The 19,378-nt window shown below is 35.2% G+C and overlaps 1 protein-coding gene across 3 annotated transcripts in view; it reads right to left on the bottom strand.

Moving 5' to 3' along the window:
- Positions 1-16,466, bottom strand: part of LOC138704931 (SCY1-like protein 2) — a 205,955-nt gene extending 189,489 nt beyond the window's left edge. Inside the window, exons 1-2 of one of the 3 annotated variants that reach the window (XM_069833362.1) lie at positions 7,462-7,744; positions 7,088-7,178 (exon numbers count right to left, since the gene is read on the bottom strand). The gene's annotated coding sequence lies outside the window, so the exon portion shown is untranslated. Of the gene's footprint in view, positions 1-7,087; positions 7,179-7,461; positions 7,745-15,646; positions 15,726-16,441 lie in introns of those variants that run through there. The other 2 variants (XM_069833363.1, XM_069833361.1) reach the window with 2 other exon arrangements.
- Positions 16,467-19,378: the final 2,912 nt, after the last annotated feature.

Here is a 19,378-nt window from a genome sequence, read left to right as displayed (position 1 = left end):
ACAGACATAGAGACAAAATTCAAAATTCTGCTCTTAAAGCTCTAAATCAACTACATGAATGGAATACATCAAATTTGATGACACTCAATTTAAGCAAAAGTAACTACCAAATATTTTCACTCGGTAAAACAGAAAGAGAATTCAATATCCAATACAATGGCCAACACCTTCCTAGGACTTATGAATCCAAATATCTTGGAGTTATTTTCGATAGTAAGTTAACATGGAGCAACCATTTGAAATACATTTCTGTAAAAGTTCGTAAAACATTCTCCCTTCTAAAAAGACTAGCAGGAAAGAAATGGGGATGCTCTAGGAATACTCTGAACACTACATACAAAATGTTTATACAGCCAGTGCTGACATACTGCGGAGAAATTTTAATTACTTACCTTTCATAAATGACATAGAATATGTTCAAAACCAAGCTCTCAGACTCATTACTGGTGGAATCAAAACAACTCCAATAGATTCTATGAGATTCCTCACTAATATTAACAACATCAAAATGACAATAGAAGAAAAAGCACTGATTCAATATGAAAAACTTATCAGATTACCAGGAAACAATTGGCATTCATACAGTCCTCTCTGTAGATTGAAAACTCAAAAAAGTTTCATATCCATTGTTCAAGAATTAAAACAGAAAATCAATATCCCAAATTTAAAAGAAAACTTACAAATTAAACCAAACCCTTTAACTCTATTAAATATAGAATATAATCTAAATTTAACAGAATAAATACTGAAATCAGAAGTAAACACTGAAATAATGAAACAATTGTCTTTAGAGACAATTAATATTAGGTACCCTTCACAAAACTGGCTTCATTTATACACCGATGGATCCTTGATCTCCAGAGAACAAGGTGCCGGTGCCGGTGCAGGTGTTATGTGCTGTCTCTTCTCACTTTATAGATCTCTTGGATATGGAACAACAAGTTTTGATGGTGAAATCATTGCAATAAGTAAAAGTCTCAGGAATCTTCTATGCCACATCACTACATTTAGGAATGCAGTTATATTGTCAGACTCCAAAGCAGCTATTCTATCAATAGTCTCTAAACTCACATCTTCGTCTCAAACAGCAGAAATAACTAAAATGCTTTCTCAATTAATATCACTCAATAAAAGAATTGTATTCCAATGGATACCAACCCATTGTGGAATCCTGGGAAACGAGGTTGCGGATGCTTTAGCAAAGAAGGGCAGCACTGCTACTTACAGACCTGTTACTAAATCTACGTATTACTCTGTGAAAAATTTATTTATTTATTTTATTGGGTTATTTTACGATGCTGTATCAACATCTAGGTTATTTAGTGTCTGAATGATATGAAGGTGATAATGCCGGTGAAATGAGTCCGGGGTCCAGCACCGAATGTTACCCAGCATTTGCTCGTATTGGGTTGAGGGAAAACCCCGGAAAAAACCTCAACCAGGTAACTTGCCCCGACTGGGATTCGAACCCGGGCCATCTGGTTTCACGGCCAGACGCGCTGACCGTTACTCCACAGGTGTGGACGAAAAGATTTATCAAATCTACATACTTAGACTTCAACAAACAAAATTTGATAACACAATCTCAAGGGAAAAAATGGAACTCTCTGCATCAAAATCCACAGTTAATTCCCGATTTACCACGAAAATCATCTGTAGCTGCATTTAGATTGGCAACAGGCCATGATTGTTTGGCCAAACACCTGCATAGAATTGGAATATATCAGTCCCCTAACTGTCCATTGTGCAACTCAAACCAAGAAATGGATTCGGAACACCTCAAAATCTGTGCTTCAGTGGCTGGTCATGATAATATCTTTGAAAAATATTGGAGTGCAAGAGGTTAAATGACTTTATTGTCAAACGCCTGGCATTAGAAAACAACAACTTGTTTTCTTATGCTCTGCAATTTTTTTGTTAAACACAACTGCCATACCTCTTTTGTACCACCAAAAAAACTAACCTCACAGCTTCACCACTCTTCTGTAGGCTTCACTGTGATTCCCGATCACTCCCAAATATATTATTTTTCACCACCAGCCAGTTATTTTTCTTGGTAAAATAGGTGTACTGTTCCAAAGTCCAGCATGCCGGAATTAATTGTTTACCCTTGTCGACCACGTGCTTTTTAACTTAATGTTACTGGCACTAGATAGACATTTTGTCACTTGTATTTACACAAATCCTCTTCCCTCCACCCGTATCACTAACTTCTTCACTGCTGCATTTTGTTTTATTTAACCACTTGAACATGTTTATTTCACAACATAATGAACATAACCAAAGAAAGAATAGCAAACCACTCCTGTATGATACATGCTTCTGCTGTATGGTAGCAAACAATTAGTGTTGTAAGTTCCATTAACACTGAATCTACCATTTTAAGTCTTGATTTGGTTTCAAAAGATACATTTTATATTGCTGGTATAGGGGTTTATTTGTTTTCTTACAAGTTTCGACAGAAACAATAATGAAAATATGCGGTTTTATAATTCCCAACATTATATCATTAAAAATATTAGTTGTTCTCGGTCTGTGCTTTAGTTAGTTTCTGGTCTGTGCTTTAGTTAAAGTCAAGAGACAAGAGTTGGTCAAACTACAAATCATGCTTGAACATGCCTGAAAGTCCTGAATTAAACTGAATTAATTAGAAGCTCGTAAGTGCAACAATCAGGGTAACTAAATTCTATATGAAGAACAAATTTATCATCCACAGAGATCGCCAATGTTATAATAAGTTTCGTTATTTCTAACTAAGATTAACTTAAATCAAGGAACTTGACATTAAAAAATTGGTTTAAAATTAAGATTATGTAGTTTCATGGGCTGCCAGATTAGCGTACTGGTGCATATATTTTTCCCGGTATGGAGAAGCAAAAAAAAAATTTATACTAGTACCACAGTCTAGTATATACAGTCACGAAGCTCAGTATGTAGTGAATATGCATCCAGAGATAGGGCTAACTACTAGGATTGCTACTATCGCCTCATTACAGACAATGCAAAATCATACCTGGACAGTCTATTGTTCCTAGCACCCTCACAACTCAAGCTTCGTGCCTGTAAATACTAGACTGTGCTAGTACAGTGTACCAGCCTGACTAAAACACTGCAAATAACAGATAGTCACTATTTCACTGAAACTATCATTTCTATATATAGAAGAAAACTCACTCTGTATCGGGGGCTTAATCCACCATTAAACTTTTCAACTTTTCACTTTACAGTTTCTGTTCCATTACCACTTTTCGAAACTTGTTCGTAAAGGGAAAAGGAAAAGTAAAGAAAATGTTTCGAATATATTATTACTTTTATTCCATCAATACAATAATTTTCAAATGTACTAAGTCATATGCTGAAAAGTGAATGGGTTTTTTTGCAAAGATCCCAATCTCTTTACCAGTAAGATTAAATTCATTATATTTAGTATATGTTTACTTTGGATTCAAAAAATGTAAAGAAGAAATATAACAGAACATTCACTATTAAGTGATTCAATTGACGAATAACTCAAGAAAAAAATATATAAAAACCGAATAAATTTCCATAACCTAAATTTGTGTCAATTCTGCACTGGATTTAGGCCTAGGCAGCTGCCTAGGGCGGCAATTTCCAAGGGGGAGGGGCAGCTTTTTCTCTCTTTTTTCTTTTCTTCCTGTTTTTTTTCTTCCATTTTAATTTTACAGTGAAATTTGTTTTTAAAACACTTGTTGGTAAATCTTTTCTGAAGTTGTTCTTGAACACCTTGTGGAAATCGGAAGTTACATTGTCACGGTCACAGCGAGAATAAAAGGAAAGTGTGCAGCTGCATAATTATATTGTAAACCAATATCGGGTTATTATACTATGAAACTGCTTAAATTGTTTGTATAAACAAGAATGCACTGTTGAAACTCAAATTGGATGCATGTTTCTTATTTATCACTATGAATAGTAACCACAACTCTCAGTTACATTTCCAATATACTGGGTGGTGCAGATACAAGTAGGCCACCTCCCATTTGAATGTGAATGCGATACGGTATTTTGACTGCTTGACATTCCATTATCAATTCTATTGTATCATATCACATAACTATGAGTAAACAGCTACAACAATGGAGAATTTTATGCAATAATCGATTGTTGGCATTCTTCCTGTCAGTATTTCATCAGTCATCAGTCGAATTACATGTATCTGTTCACATTCTGCAAAATGACTTCTTCGATACAAGAAAGAGTGGAAAATGTGGAATTGTATGAGAGAACAGGTCCAATTAAGAAAACCCGCGAAATTTTCAGGGACAAGTTTTCAGATAGAGGACAACCTCAAAGAGAGCAATACAGGGTTTGGTTTAAAAGTGTTGCACTACGGGATTTGTGCAAAATGTATCTGAACGTGATTAGACGTGCACAGCTGTGTATTGATGCTGCAGGGAGCCACTTTCAACATCTTCTATATAAAAGGCAAGTCCTTTTCAGCATTTTGCTTCTGTATTTTTCTTCTGTATTTACTCTGTACTTACATGGGCTACTTTTATCTGCGCTACTCTGTATATCGTCAACAATACTATTTAAACACTTTCCAGCATGGGCACTGTATTTGATATGAAAGATATATTTCGCAAACAGTTGGAGATTATTTTTCAATTTATTTTATACTTAGTATCGAAGTAAGAAATACTCGTAATAATTATACCACCAACAAAACAAATGCTTAAAAATAAACCAAAGCCTAGCTTTCACAAATCAATTTTGTTTCAACAATTAAAAAGTTTGAATATGTTTTTCTGCATCGAGTCGGATATGCTTCGTCACATTGACTTTGATGACATCAACAATGCTTTCTCTGTGAAGAAAGTGTGAAGGAAATCTTTATAATTCACAAGCAAGATGTATTTCGATTCCAATAATTCACTGTTTCCTGAATTGTAATATTTCATTTAAAACTAATTTAAACTAAACATGACCTGTATAATAGCTGTTAATAACTTGTGGCAGTTGAGGGGGGCGGAAAATTTTACCACTGCCTAGGGGTGGTACTATACCTAAATCTGGCCCTACAATTCTGGTAATGTTTTCGAATTAACACTTGACTGCCGTGTGAGAAGGGGTGTGTCTCACACCAATTTTGTACCAGCAGGCCTTGTGAGACATCAATTGTCTCACAGGGAAATTTTTACTTCGAGCCGCGTGATACAGCAGCGGTTGCACAGAGCCATATGAGTTGCATGTAGATGTCAAGGCATTGGCCTGAGGGAACCGACGCTGTTCTTGGCCTTCAGCTTCCGCGACCTGAAAAGGTGCTAGGGTCATGCAAATTATATTGGATTTTCACAACTATTTATTGGAAGAAATTACTAATAATAAAGAATACAATGACAAAACACATATAATAAATAAAAAATTGGTGAATTATATAATACATTAATGTACATGACCTGAAATGTGTTAGTGTCATGTAAAATTTGTCAGATTTTCTCCGCAATTTATTGGAAGAAATTACAGGAACAAAACACACAAAAATACAAAAGTTTTGATTTACATAGTACATTGATGTACTTCGAAAAAGCAAGGAATGCAGTAATGATTGTCACAGGAAGTACACAAATATCTTACATTAGATGCTTTTCTTTGTGCTCTTTTCTACCAGAAACATTAGCTACCTTTTTATAGCACTCCACACTGCGCCGTCTTCTATCAGTTTCTTGCAAAACATGGTTTTCTGGAATGTTTACATCTGGAATCTGCTCATCATTCTCAGTATTCTTCAATCCAAGCAGTTCTTCGCACAGAATTTCTTTGAAACTAGTAATGCTCATTTTATTTTTCGTGACTGTAGAATATATGATATGGGCGTTCACAATTGTTGTACCAAAAATCATTTCAATTGCCAGCTTACGGTACCACTTGATACCACGTCTCAGCGATGTATTGTAGGCCTTCAATTGATCTGATAGGTCAATAAATGCTTTAGAATTATTGTAATCAATTATGACCTTGGGCTTTGTAAGTTCTTTGCCATGTTTTTGCACAGTTACCGTTTCGTCTCCATGTTTGGTACTGAGCATTAGGACGTCGCGTTTGTCTTTCCACTTGGAAACAATGACACCTGTGTCACTCTCTCTCGCAATAATGCCTCCTTTATTCAATTGTGCATGGACAACGTCATTTGGGTTGCATTTTCGATTTTTTCGGAGAGTACCCACTAAATGAGTATTGCGGGAAAGAAGTTTGTGAGCCAGAGTAACACTTGTGTAATAGTTGTGGTAAATAATGTATAACCTTTTCCCAACAAATCTCCCAATAAGTTTTCCACCACACGTGTAGGTAATGGTTCACTATTATTGGTTTCTTTGCCACAATAGACACTTAGATTGTATGTATAACCACCCTTTGTACATAATTTGAAAAGCTTTATTCCAAACTTGTGCCTCTTGTTTTTTATATACTGTCGAAATGATTAACGCCCTCTGAAGGGGACCAATGTTTCATCAATACATATTTCCTCCTCTGGTACGATAATTGCTTGATATTTTGCTTTCAATTTTTCCAACAACGGAGACAATTTCCGAATCTTTGATATTTCCCCCAAATTTTCATTATCATGAAAATGCCACATGCATAATAAAAGTTGAAACCTATTGCGTGATATCAACTTTTTTACATAATTGTCATAAATCTTTCTTGTTGACCAATAGTTTTCCAATTTTGGATATCTCACCAACCCCATCCAAATTAAAATGCCCATAAATTTCTTCATTTCATCGGAATTTGTATCTTTCCATTGGCGCAATCTGGCTTTAGGTGCTAACAGAGGATCATTCAATTTTTGAGAGGCATATCTGTTTGTTTCAGTTACCATGAGATCTATGATTTCATCGTCAATGAAAAGCAAAAAGAAATCTATGGGCATTTTATCAGCATAGTTCAGAGAGACTTGTGGATCAACTCCAACATTTTGCACTGTAAAATCAAATAATTTCATATTGTTTCCCGATACTTCTCCCCAGTTTATATTGTCAGTGTTCATGCCATTTTCATCGTTTTCACCTTCGTCCCCATCAATCATATAGTCCTGTATAACTTGATTAATCGTTTCACTCACGTGGTCTTGTACTGGAGTTGGAGATTTCCTGTGCGATGATCCAGCAGCATTACTGTCCTCAACTGGTAGACCCTGGTTCTGATGTGCTGTTCTGGAAACAGAATATAACCACAGATAGACCAAAAACTTGAGACTTCATATTATATAGGCCTATACTATATAATTATATGAAAACTGTAAATACATACATTTATACAATAAGTGTAACTTATATATGTGTATGTATATATATATACATACATACATATATATATGTATGTATATATATATATATATATATATATATATGTATATATGTATATATGTATATATATATATATATGTATATATATATATGGTACGCACCATAAATACTGAAACTATTCGGTACATACCTTTGGGTTGTACTGTTGTACTTCTTCCTTACAGGTTGGTGGTCACTTTCTGACTCAGATGAGCTATGTGAAGATGGAACATAATTATCACGTGATCCATCACTCAAACTCGACAATTCGTCGTCTGATAAATATTGATCAAATAACTTTTGTATATGTGCTTGCCCCTCTTCATACGACATAGTTCGATATTGGACAATTGTCACACATCTCAAGACACAAGTAGGACATGCTAAACAAACCTAACAACAGTCCACGGCACCAACAATGTACAGAAATAATTGCCAGCTGGAACAAAAATTTGGCGGGATTAGATAAAGGCGTGAGAAACGTTAGTCTCACATGGCTTGAAGCGTAAAAATGTTATTATAAAGGCCACGTGAGACTTACCTGTCTCACGCAAAAATATCAACATTCCTATGAATGAAACGTCATATTCCGATAATTTATAATACAGACGTTCCCATAAATGCATTCTGTGGACAAGGAAAAGAAAATAAATAAGTGGCCACATAAAAAATGGTCTTACACATAACATTACGGCAGTCAACGTGTTAAGCCAACTCAAGCAAATTATATTCTTGAAAGAACTGAGCCTGTTAGAGCCAAATACTAGAAGAAGTTGATCTTTTTCATCTAAAGAACCATTTATTACCCATATGTGTTCATTGGCTAGGAAATGAGTTCAAGAACAGGGAATTTTTAATGACTACTGATATGCAATACTTTGTAGAATGAAATGAAAATTGCAAAGCAGTCTCTATTTTATGATGGAAAAGAAAGACTTCTCAACTTTCAAAAAGTTAAAAGCGAAATGTTGCGATGTTGCAAAATTTAATGGCAAAATAGATTCTGGTCAGCTTCATATTCTACAAAAAAAACATTTAAAGTAATGGTCAACCACTTGCTAATTAAGTGTGGTTGGTATTATTTAGGAAACAAGGAATGAAGTTTCAGGAATTTTCTCAGAATTCTCTAACATTTCCTGGTTTTCCCATAATTTACGAAATTTCCTGACATTTCCTAGTATTTCTGGTTTTCCACATGGGCGGACATTCTGTACAGATAAAACAGATAAAAATAAATAAAAATCCAGAAGAGACACTTGATCATAACTCATAACTAGGGATCGGAAGTTTAGGAAAATGCCTATCTTGTTTGAATGTAAGTATTTTAAGGCTGTTAATTTATATATACAAATCACGAAAAATCAAATTTGTGAAGTTTTACATTGCCTATATTTGCCTTTTTTTAAAGTTTGTGTCCTTTTTTGTTCTTTTTTCCTTTTCTGTATAGGCATATATAGTTAACAGCACTCTATTAATTTTTTTGCTTGAAACTGAAAAAAAACTAATAGTTCTTATAGTATACAAAGATTTCGGACACCCTATTGTGATGGAATTCTTAAGACTCTCTACCTAGCTAACTAGTCACCATCTTGAATTCAGATAATGGTTTACTTTATTATCTACTCTTCTCCTGCATAACATAGATGACGTATCTGCTTGAAGCACGCAGTCTAGGATTATCTTTATTTATTTATTTATTCTGGTGTAGTTAAGGCCATCAGGCCTTCTCTTCCACAACACCAGGAATACAAATACAATAATAGAAATAAACAGAAAAAAAATACACTATATACAAAGTAAAGCTACACAAGAAATAAAGAGAGAGAGAAAGAAACACTATAAACAAAGTAAAGCCACACAAAAATATACACAGGTTGCAGTCACACAAACTTTAAATGAGTGATTAAGTATCATAATTAATTGTATCCTAACTAATTAACTAACATAAACAAGAAACTAGCAATTTTAATCTAGATTAAAAAAGAAAAAGAAAAAAACACAAATCAATACTTGAAGCAATACATAAAAACATTAACTAAGACAAAATTTTCCAATTTAATTTTGAACTGTGCAGTCCCTGACGTCATTAGGTAACGAATTCCAGAGGAAAGGTATTTCTACAGTATAGCAAGATGAGTATAAAGATGTTCTATGATGAGGGATAGAAAGAAGTGCTTGATGTCGGTTTCAAAGAGTTGTAAGAAATTGAAAGGACGATAACAGATAATTCGTAGTAGAAGTATGCATGATTCTAAACAGAAGAGACAGTGAATGTATTGTTCTTTGTTCCTTCAGACGCACCCATGAAAGTAACTGGAGGGAAGGTGTTATATGGTCAAATTTACGAGTATTGCAGATGAATCGTATGCACACATTATGAACACGTTGTAGTCTCTCAGCTAAGAGTGAACTTACATTAGTTAGCAAGGAATCCCAATAATCAAAATGGGGCATTACAAGCGTCTGAATAAGATTCTTTTTTAGACTAAGTGGTAGAAATTCTTTCATATGGAACAAGGAGTGAAGTTGAGAAAATATTTTTTTGCAAATGTGTGTTACTTGAGTGTTCCAATTTAGATCGCTATCCATAAAAATGTCAAGGTTTTTAACTGTTTCACTGTATTTAACAATAATCCCATTCAATATTATATGTGGTATAGTACTACTATCAAGAGTGCTTCGTAGACGATTATGTCCCATTATGATTGCTTGCGATTTCTCTGGATTTAACCTTAATCCAAATTTGTGTGCCCAGAGTGAAATCGAATTCAAGTCTTCGTTTATTTTGTTTACTGCGTCACTAGTCTCGTCAGGGTGGAAATGCAAATAAATTTGCAAGTCGTCAGCATACATATGGTATCTGCAGTGTTTTATCATATTAGTCACGTCATTAATATAGATCATGAAGAGTACAGGTCCGAGAACTGATCATTGTTGAATTCCAGATTTCACAACACACCATTTTGAAGAATAATCGCATGCAATGACACATTGTTGACGTTCACGAAGGTAGGATTGAAACCAAGTAACAGAACTTTCAGAAAAATTCAGAAGTCTTAATTTACATAATAGAAGGTCCATGTCAACTGTATCAAATGCCTTACTGAAGTCAAGTAATGTTAATTTACGTTCATCCATGGCTTCACGTATATCCTCATTCACTTTTTGTAGTGCTGTAGTCGTACTATGTCCATTTCTGAACCCGGATTGATATTCGTCCAGTAAGGCATGTTCGGTTAGATAGTTCATTAATTGTTTGTGAACAATATGTTCCAGAGCTTTTGATAGAGCAGGTAGGATACTAATTGGATGGAAATCATTTGCACATAATGGGGTTTTAATTTTGGGGATCGGATGGATAAAGGCTTTCTTCCAGAGGTTCGGGTAGGTAGAAGTTATGAGTGAGGCACTGAATATATGTGTTAATGTCAGCAGTATTATGTCCAATATTTTCTTCAATAATATTATACTAATATTATCCAAACCTTCAGCTTTAGAAGTAATACGTTTTATTGCCGCTCTTACTTCAGTTTCTGTGACATAAGTGAAGAAAAATATTTCTCTATTCGGAATTGGAGTCATTTGTAATTCGTTAACTGTCAGCTGTTTGTCGACCATATCCAAGGTTATTGACTGTACCGTTCTTGACGTCACTCTGTAAAAATTTCGATCTCACCAAAGCATTTTTGTTTGCATGATATAAGAGGGTAAAGTGTCAAGCTTAAGACCCTTGAAACATCGTGGATTTTTACTTTTCCCAACAGCCAACACATTTCGTTTAACAGACCCTGACATGTTCACACAGCACAACATGTCACAATCTGTAACTTTTTTTGAACCTACTAAGTTTTCATGCTTATAAATTAAAAAACCAATGAGTCACGAACACTAAATGTTACAGACTGTGCATTTATTATTATTGTTCAAAACTGTTGATACTACACTATCACTACTGCTTTCATTGTAATTTGTTATTATTATGATCTCCAGCCTATCCTCTTATCATGGTGACTTCTATGTATATGGTATAGTTATCTTCCCACTAGAAGATGGCGGGATCGGTCTTCCTCCCTGAACTTTATGACTGATACAGATGATATTCGTTCCTTCTCGATTAGACCAATTCTATTTTTCCCTGTCGTCTTACACTTGCACCCTAACTCTCCTAAAATAATAACTCATTAAACTTGTGTTCCCCACTGAATGATGGTGATTTTGCATAGGATAGATCTTTTGCCATCGACGTTTTTTTTGTAGTACACTCATTGATGTTCCTTCGGCTCCATGTTATTTTTTCTTCAGGAAAAATCTTCTTCTCTGTTGTTAGACACCTTGTTTGTCTCTGCTACTCTCTGTACCTTATTTTTTACTACTCTTGCTCATTTCGCCATAAAATTTATGCATTAGGAATGATCTCTCTTGTTCATCTCCTTTTAGTAGGCCTACTATATTTTAGTAACAGCTGCATCTCGCCTGCAGGTCCACTTCTTCTAAGCAACTGAGTATACTTTTCTTTGGTGTCATTGCTCCTCCCTTTTCTACCCCAGTCCACTTGCTTGACCCAGCCCTGCACAGGACCACCTTCACGAAGGCTCGTTTGTTAATTTTTTTGCAATGTAACACTAATGTAAAGTACCTATAAAATTCCTATAGGCCTGACCATTTTATTTCTCATTCATCACTTTCTAAAATACAGCTTAAATTTATAGATCTACTTGGGAGCTGTAAGTGCGCTGAATTATTCCTGCAATCCAATTGCATATCATGTCCTAATGGTGCCATTCTGATAGCAACAACTCTTTCGCATGTAAATATAGACCTATTTGAGTAAAGTAAAATATCTTGTTTATGAAAATTGAGCTCCTTTGCTACTGGTGAAATTCAGCAGCTCACCAATGGTACCTTCAATGACCCATGTTCTCATTTGAAATTTCGAAGTTGACTATAGGTATCCCTACTTCCGTTTGTTACGGGAAATGGTACTACCACCAATCAATTCTTTACATAGGTTTTGGTTATCAAAATTGTTTTATGAACAACCAGTATCATACAGTTTTCGAGAAAAAAGACTGATATGGGTGGTCTGAAACATCCGGTATACACACACAAGGTGTTCCAGAAATACTTTGACAAACCTTGGGGGCATGTTTCTCACACCAAAACAAGAAAAAACATATGTCCGAAAATTCTTAGTTTTTTAGTTATTAATGAAAGAACATAATGAAATATCTGTTACATATTGTCAGCTTGGTAGCAAGTGTTGCAACGTTACTCAATTCAGAAACTCATAACAAATGATCAAAATGTTCTCCTCTTGCTTCCACACACACATGCACTCGTCAGATCATGGACTCCTTGGCAACACATAGCCATCTAGGATACAATGGGTGCATCAGCAGACATGTATTGATAACATCATTCGATTATCTAACAAAGTGAATATTATCGGTTACAAACTTAAGTTAGGTTGTAGGATTGTACCTCGAAATGCGTTGAACATAAACCTTTATTGTTATGAGTTTCTGAATTGATTAAAGTTGCAACACTTGCTACCAAGCTGACAATATCTAACAGATGTTTCATTATGTTAAGGATTTTCGGACAAAGGCTATGTTTATATGAACTTTTTTCTTGTTTTGGTGTGAAGAATATGCCCCCCCGGGGGGGGGGGGGTTGTGTGTGTGCGTGCGCGCGTGTGTGTGTGTCTATATATATGAAGACATTATTACAAAACAGCCCTAGTCATTTTTAATGAAATTGAGTTAACGACACATTTGCTACTATTTTAAATGTTTATAGATTCCAAAAACGGTCCATGTCAAGTGCAACACACACAAGGATAAAACACCACTTGAACGGAAATAGCTGACATGTGCTATTCTTTTATTTTTTCCTGAAAAATAGCAATTTTGACAAGGGTTATTTTTGTAATAATGTCTTCATATAGGCTATATAGTATTATTGTTGTTGTTGTTATTATTATTATTATTATTATTATTATTATTCTCCTTATATCTAATTTGTGTCTTCATTCGTATTTTTGAATTGTCAATGTGATGTTTTGAAGTAATAAAACACTTAACATTTACCTATACAGATATCGATCGTAAAATTGAAGTTGGTTCACTGTGCACTGTTTACCAGTACTGTTGAGTTCACTCAATGCTGGTTAACTCTGTAGTGTTATGAGAATGTCCGGTTAAACCCTGTTTTCAATACTCTGAATTAACATCGTTGTTGATGCCATCTAGTGTGGGGTTTATATTAATGATATGAAGGTGTTATATGTTGGAGATTAGGAGGCTGTTCTCGTATTATCGCCGCAGTCTCATGCTTAACATTCGGCAGGTCTTTTGAGCGGCTTCGTGAGTAACATTTGCCTGGTCTTTGAAATTTAATTGTATTATTGTTTTCAATTTCTTATGTCGCCGATCCAATCACTCTCCTCAATTTCAATATTGCAAATAATAAGCTGCAACCAATAAGCTACTTGTCGGAACAACTGGATAATACCCACGGCAGAGCAATGTCGATAGTCGACATTACTCACTGGCCACTAATCACCGGGCCATACCGAGCCGTGTCAAACAGAAGACAATTGAAATGGTGGTAGTAAAATTCGCGACTATAAATAAATAAATCACTCTATTAGTCAAGTGCAAGATTTAAGCATTACAACGACGATGTTTTGAATGCACTAAAAGAAAATGCTTATGTAGTAAGATCTTAAAGTAGATTATGACAACGAAATGAAGGGGAAAAAGTTGTGGTTCACGGAATATCATTTAAATAACGGAAAGTAAATTTCCAGTTAATGTTCACCAAAGCATTAAGTAAATATTTATGACCGTGTTGAAGTTTTATTTGTGGCCTAGAGAAAATACCTAGCCTTTTACGAAAAAAAAAAAAAAAAATTAGGGGCCATGAAATTATTCACCACTTTAATTATATTACCGTCTATCAATATTACGAAAAAAAAAACTGTCATAAAGGCCATGACCGTCTATAAACATCGATACCGAAGAGGTAAATCCATTTGGGCGTGATGAAACAAAAGAAAATGCGAGAGAAATTTTAGTTCGAGATGAAATGGACACACAATTTTGATGGTCATACTGTTAGTAACTGGAGATCGCGTGTAAGATCTGTCTTCTTCTTCTATGTAGAAATGTCGTCCAAGCAAATTGGTGGTCCAGGGAAAAATCATTGCAATAGATGAGAGTAACAGTGGTGCTATTTCTCAGTAATGTTCAGAACGAAGGAGGTAGAGAGAAAAAAACAAATTTCTTCTTCTAACGACACCACAGACCAAAATCATGTTCTTATGTTGGCAACATTATGCATGTAGTTAAATTTGGTGGCAAATGTAACGGCACGGTTCAAAGTTACCGTGGTAATTCTCCAGTATAGCTAAAAATTATTATTACAGAGTTATTATTAAGAGTTAAGAATGTCAACGTACTCGTATATGAAATAATAATAATAATAATAATAATAGCCATTTAACAATATAACAAACTAGTGCTTATTCTTATCGAGGAAGTAGACGTGACAATGTGAAGAGTGAAACATACAGAGCAACAATCGGTCGGCAAAATTATGTTTTATAAGCACACCGCACGTTATTGTATGATGCCGGCATGTTAAGTATGAGGCCGCGGCGATAACAACTTGACTTTGTAGCAGAGTGGTTAAGCTACTAGTGTGTTGAATTGAAGATTGGAAGATCGAATCCAGCTCAGGAAAGATAAGTAATTTAAAAATATTTTAGTTGGTTTAATGTGGGTTAAATATAAGTATAATGAGTGAAATTTGTGACACTGTGATCTAAAATAAGAGGAGAAGGCGGTGTATTCGAAATATTCGCCGTATTGTGCACTTGTTCCCCTAAATCGGTTATTTATTTGTAAAGTTACAAAATTTTTCACTTTCATGTCAACATAAATCAGACGCCAATTCCTTGTGTTAGGCGTGTAGCGAGATCGAAGTTTCAATAAAGTGTAAATAAAAGATGTTGCATCATGCATCAATATTATGTTAGCCACAAAACGGCAAAATTTAAACTAAGTTACACTATACCATTTCGAAGCATGAGATACATGTCATGTTGTCGAATACTACAACACAAGTACTTAAAAGTACTAAAAAATAGACACATTAAAAAAACCTATTTAAGAAAGACATGACTTTGCCACCTGCCAGTCTATGTTTAACTTACAATACTAAAGCCATTTTCAATCTGTACAATTAAATAATTTACTTCAACGATGATCTTTTGTACTATATCAATTACACTTTCTTATAATACTGCACAAGTATTAAAGTATTATTATCACCTGTTTTCCGCGTTTACTTCTCAATTTTCTCAAACTTCAACATTACACACCATCAACATACCACAATGACAAACCCCACAACCAGTGTTACCAACTCGTAGAGGTGGGTAAAAAATAACACAACAGTTATTTTGGAACTGTTCCGGTCTCGGAACTGTTGCAAAAATGAACAGTAGGTTGGAACCTCCTGTTCCGAAATAACACTGTTCCGACTCCAAGCTGCTCACTTGTCCAGCTGTTACGGGCCCGCAGTACTGCGTTGCGCAAGGCATGTTCCGACTCCGGGGCAACAGAGAACAGTCGGAACCTGTTCCGTTGAACCATGACTACATGGCTACACTGTTCTCGTTGTTCTTTATGTTGTACTTGGAACAAGTTGGAACTTGGAACTCTCATGTGGATGGATGAGGAAGCATGGAAATTGAAATCCTTGTAGAGTGATCATAAGTAATGACAGAGAGCGAGGTGTGATGCGAAGTTTAAATTATTACACTTTGGTACAGATGCGTTTCTAACATTTTACTAAGTGTGGAAATTTCAGGTTTCACTACTGCTAATGTCTAAATATATACAGTAGTTATATATTTTTATTATGTATCAAATTATAATGTAATTATCATCATAACTAAGCATTAAGAAACGTAAAAATAAAAATTAATAATTTTAGTTCTTTTTTTTACTACGGAACACGGAGAACAAAAATTACATACTACACGTTTTAAATGAGATGTTAATTTTTTTAGTTGGTTACCGTGTCTTCATGACTTCATATACCAATTAGTGTTGCAATCTGACCTTGTATTCAACAGCTGTTTATCTAATAAACACGAAGCTTCTGTCCGCATACACAAGTTTCCAAACAGATTCGAATGTGCATTGGAATGTCATCTATTGAGAAACGTGTGCAATGTCGTCATGCCGATAACGTATTTTAAGAGGAGTCCGAGATATGAGTGCTCCAACGTATGTGCGAGCTGCTTGGGGAAGAGGGAGGGTACTGTACGACTCCTCAAATGGAACGAGAGTCAAAGAGATAGCTCGCATCAGTGAACGATTCAGACATCTCTAGTTGTAACTGTTATTTCGGAACTGTTATTTGGAACAGTATTTTTCCGGAACCGTAACAGCCGGAACTGTTCCGGGAAAAGAACAACTTCGCCCATCACTACCAACTCGGTCATGCTGGATGTCCCTAAATGTCGTTCAAAAAGTCTTCATATTTTTCAAGTAAAATACCCCAAATTTGAAACAAATAATATATATTTTTTGCGTAAAATGCTTAATTATTATTATTATTATTATTATTATTATTATAATACCTGTTTTTTAAAGATGGGTTATGACTCTGCTACGCGATTGAATAGAGAGAAATTCTGGAGAAACTGTGTCCCGCAAGAAATTTTTCAAAGTTCAACGATGAGACATTGCGCATGCGTAAGACACAGACAAGTAAAGAAGCTACCACACCATAGATAAAGCTAGTGCACATGTACTTAAACCACAGTCTACTATATACAGTTACGAAGTTTGAGTTTTGAGAGTGCTAGAAACATTAGACTGTGACGGTTCTATTTTGCATCGCCTGTAATGAGGCGATATTAGCGATCCTTGTGGTGAGCAACTACCTAATGTTTGCATATTTACTATGTGTTCAGCTTCGCGACTAGACTGTGCTTAAACCGTTTTAGCAGGTACATTTCACAATAGCTCAGGCTCAACATAACAAATGGCGGCAGTTATTTGCATCGTTTAGGGCCGTTTTCTCCAAAGTTGGTTAAACTTGGGATAAATTAAACCCGTTCAACTTTACTATTCAGTTTAAACCTGCTTCCGTTTTCTCCATACATTTCTGGCAGCCCACCCGTTTATAGTAATGTTGGCACCAGACGCTCATGGCTTCTTATGTGTTGGCTACACTGAAACAACAACAACAACAACTAGCCAATCAGAGCCAAGATTACTGATGGCGCGTCTTATACGTTTTCAACTTTTCAATATGTCAGCTGTTTACAGAGAATTGATGCTATAATCAAATCAACGCGAATAAAGAAGACATGCATCTACTAGTTTCACAAATAAATAAATCATTTATACCCATGTGAAGTGTTGTGTATCATTTAATCATCTGTTTTTCTTGAATTTATTGGCAAGCATTCTCGATTCCACTTGTCTCTGTTGTATTACAAACTACTCAACATTACCAAGATAGAAGCTAAAATCTTCTCTTTATGGCCTATTCATAATCCGTCTCCTTAGGTTCTTCTAAATGAACAAGTTACATGGTTATCTAGTCAAGAAGCTGTAAAATGTCTGGACATAATATTAGATACAAAACTTGCATGGAATGCCCATATGACTCGCATAATTTAACAGTGGTCTGTATATTTACTTAAGCTACTGTTGCTTGCAAAATTTTGTGAACGTTTTTTGTATAAAATATAAATCTACTGTTGAATATACTGTAATTAGCCTGCAGAATTAAATATATTTTATTAATATATTTTGCAGTTTTTAGGAAATTTAATCCTTTGTAGGGAGAAAAGAGGCAATAGCTAAGAGACATTCCATCCCATGGTGTTGGTGACGCTCACTCTCAGTGTGGCCAATTCAGCGGTTTTCTCGCTAGATCTAGCGTTTTCCAGTGTTAGTTTAGCGTGTAAAATTTATGAAAATTGTATCGCTCATATAGGGTTTTAGCAACGAGTTAGAAAGAGAAGACTATAGAGTGGCCATGTTGTCCTGTACAGCGCTCTTTGCGGTGCCACCGCGAAACACGGCAGATCTGAGTTAAGCGCCCACCTTTGTAAAAATTCGTCTGCATACAATGTTGTATAACGGAGGTAAGAAGTACAAAAAAACGAAGAAAAAACATGCCTGTTGTGTGTGCTGCATATAACTGCAATGTCAAAAGAAAAAAGGCAACTGATATATCATATTTCATGTAAATTTTATGAAGTTAAGTCCATAGTTTTGTTAGTTAACAGCATTTTTTTTCATGCATAAATGTGTAACAACGCCCGGCATAAACAAAATAAATGGTTCACTGGTAATGTACTTAAACTAAATACGGATAAAATCAATACAATTCCGTTTCAGACCCAGTGAAAAACAAATAACAATACAATATTAAAACTGTATTTCGACACCGGCATCCTTTATTTCTGCTCCTTCTGTCCTTACTGCTTATACAAGAAGACGATGAGCTGTAGCTTATAAGAAGTAGGCCTATTTCGAAGACAAACGATTAATCAAATAAATGATTCACTAGTAATAAAGTTAAACTAAATACGGATAAAACCGCTACAATTCCGTTTCAAACCTAGTAATAGCAATCAAATATTAATATTGTATTTCGACACTCGCATCCAAAATAACGCAGAACTCTGGGATAGGTCGTATTGTTAGTATTTTGACTGGAAGGACATGAAAGAACATAATTGAGCACCCACGTGAAATAATGGGGTAAGTATGAATATATTTCGTAACTACTTACCCCATTATTGTACGTGGGTGCTCAATTATACACTAATAATTATCTGTGGTGCCAAAGCCATTGAAAGGCTCAGACAGACCAGCCGGCTATTGGCCTCATGTTCACATTTCGATAATAATTATACTTTACTGTAACAAAAAAACTGAAAGCGTGTTTTGTCATGTTTCACCCACGTTACAAGCTTGGAGATAAAGGTTGTTTACTACAGATAGGGCCTACTTTCATTCTGTATCTTATGG

Source organism: Periplaneta americana, chromosome 8, assembly GCF_040183065.1.
Source record: "Periplaneta americana isolate PAMFEO1 chromosome 8, P.americana_PAMFEO1_priV1, whole genome shotgun sequence".
NCBI lineage: Eukaryota > Metazoa > Arthropoda > Insecta > Blattodea > Blattidae > Periplaneta > Periplaneta americana.
The sequence above is the reverse complement of the archived record's forward strand: the minus strand, read 5'-3'. Positions and strand labels throughout refer to the sequence as shown.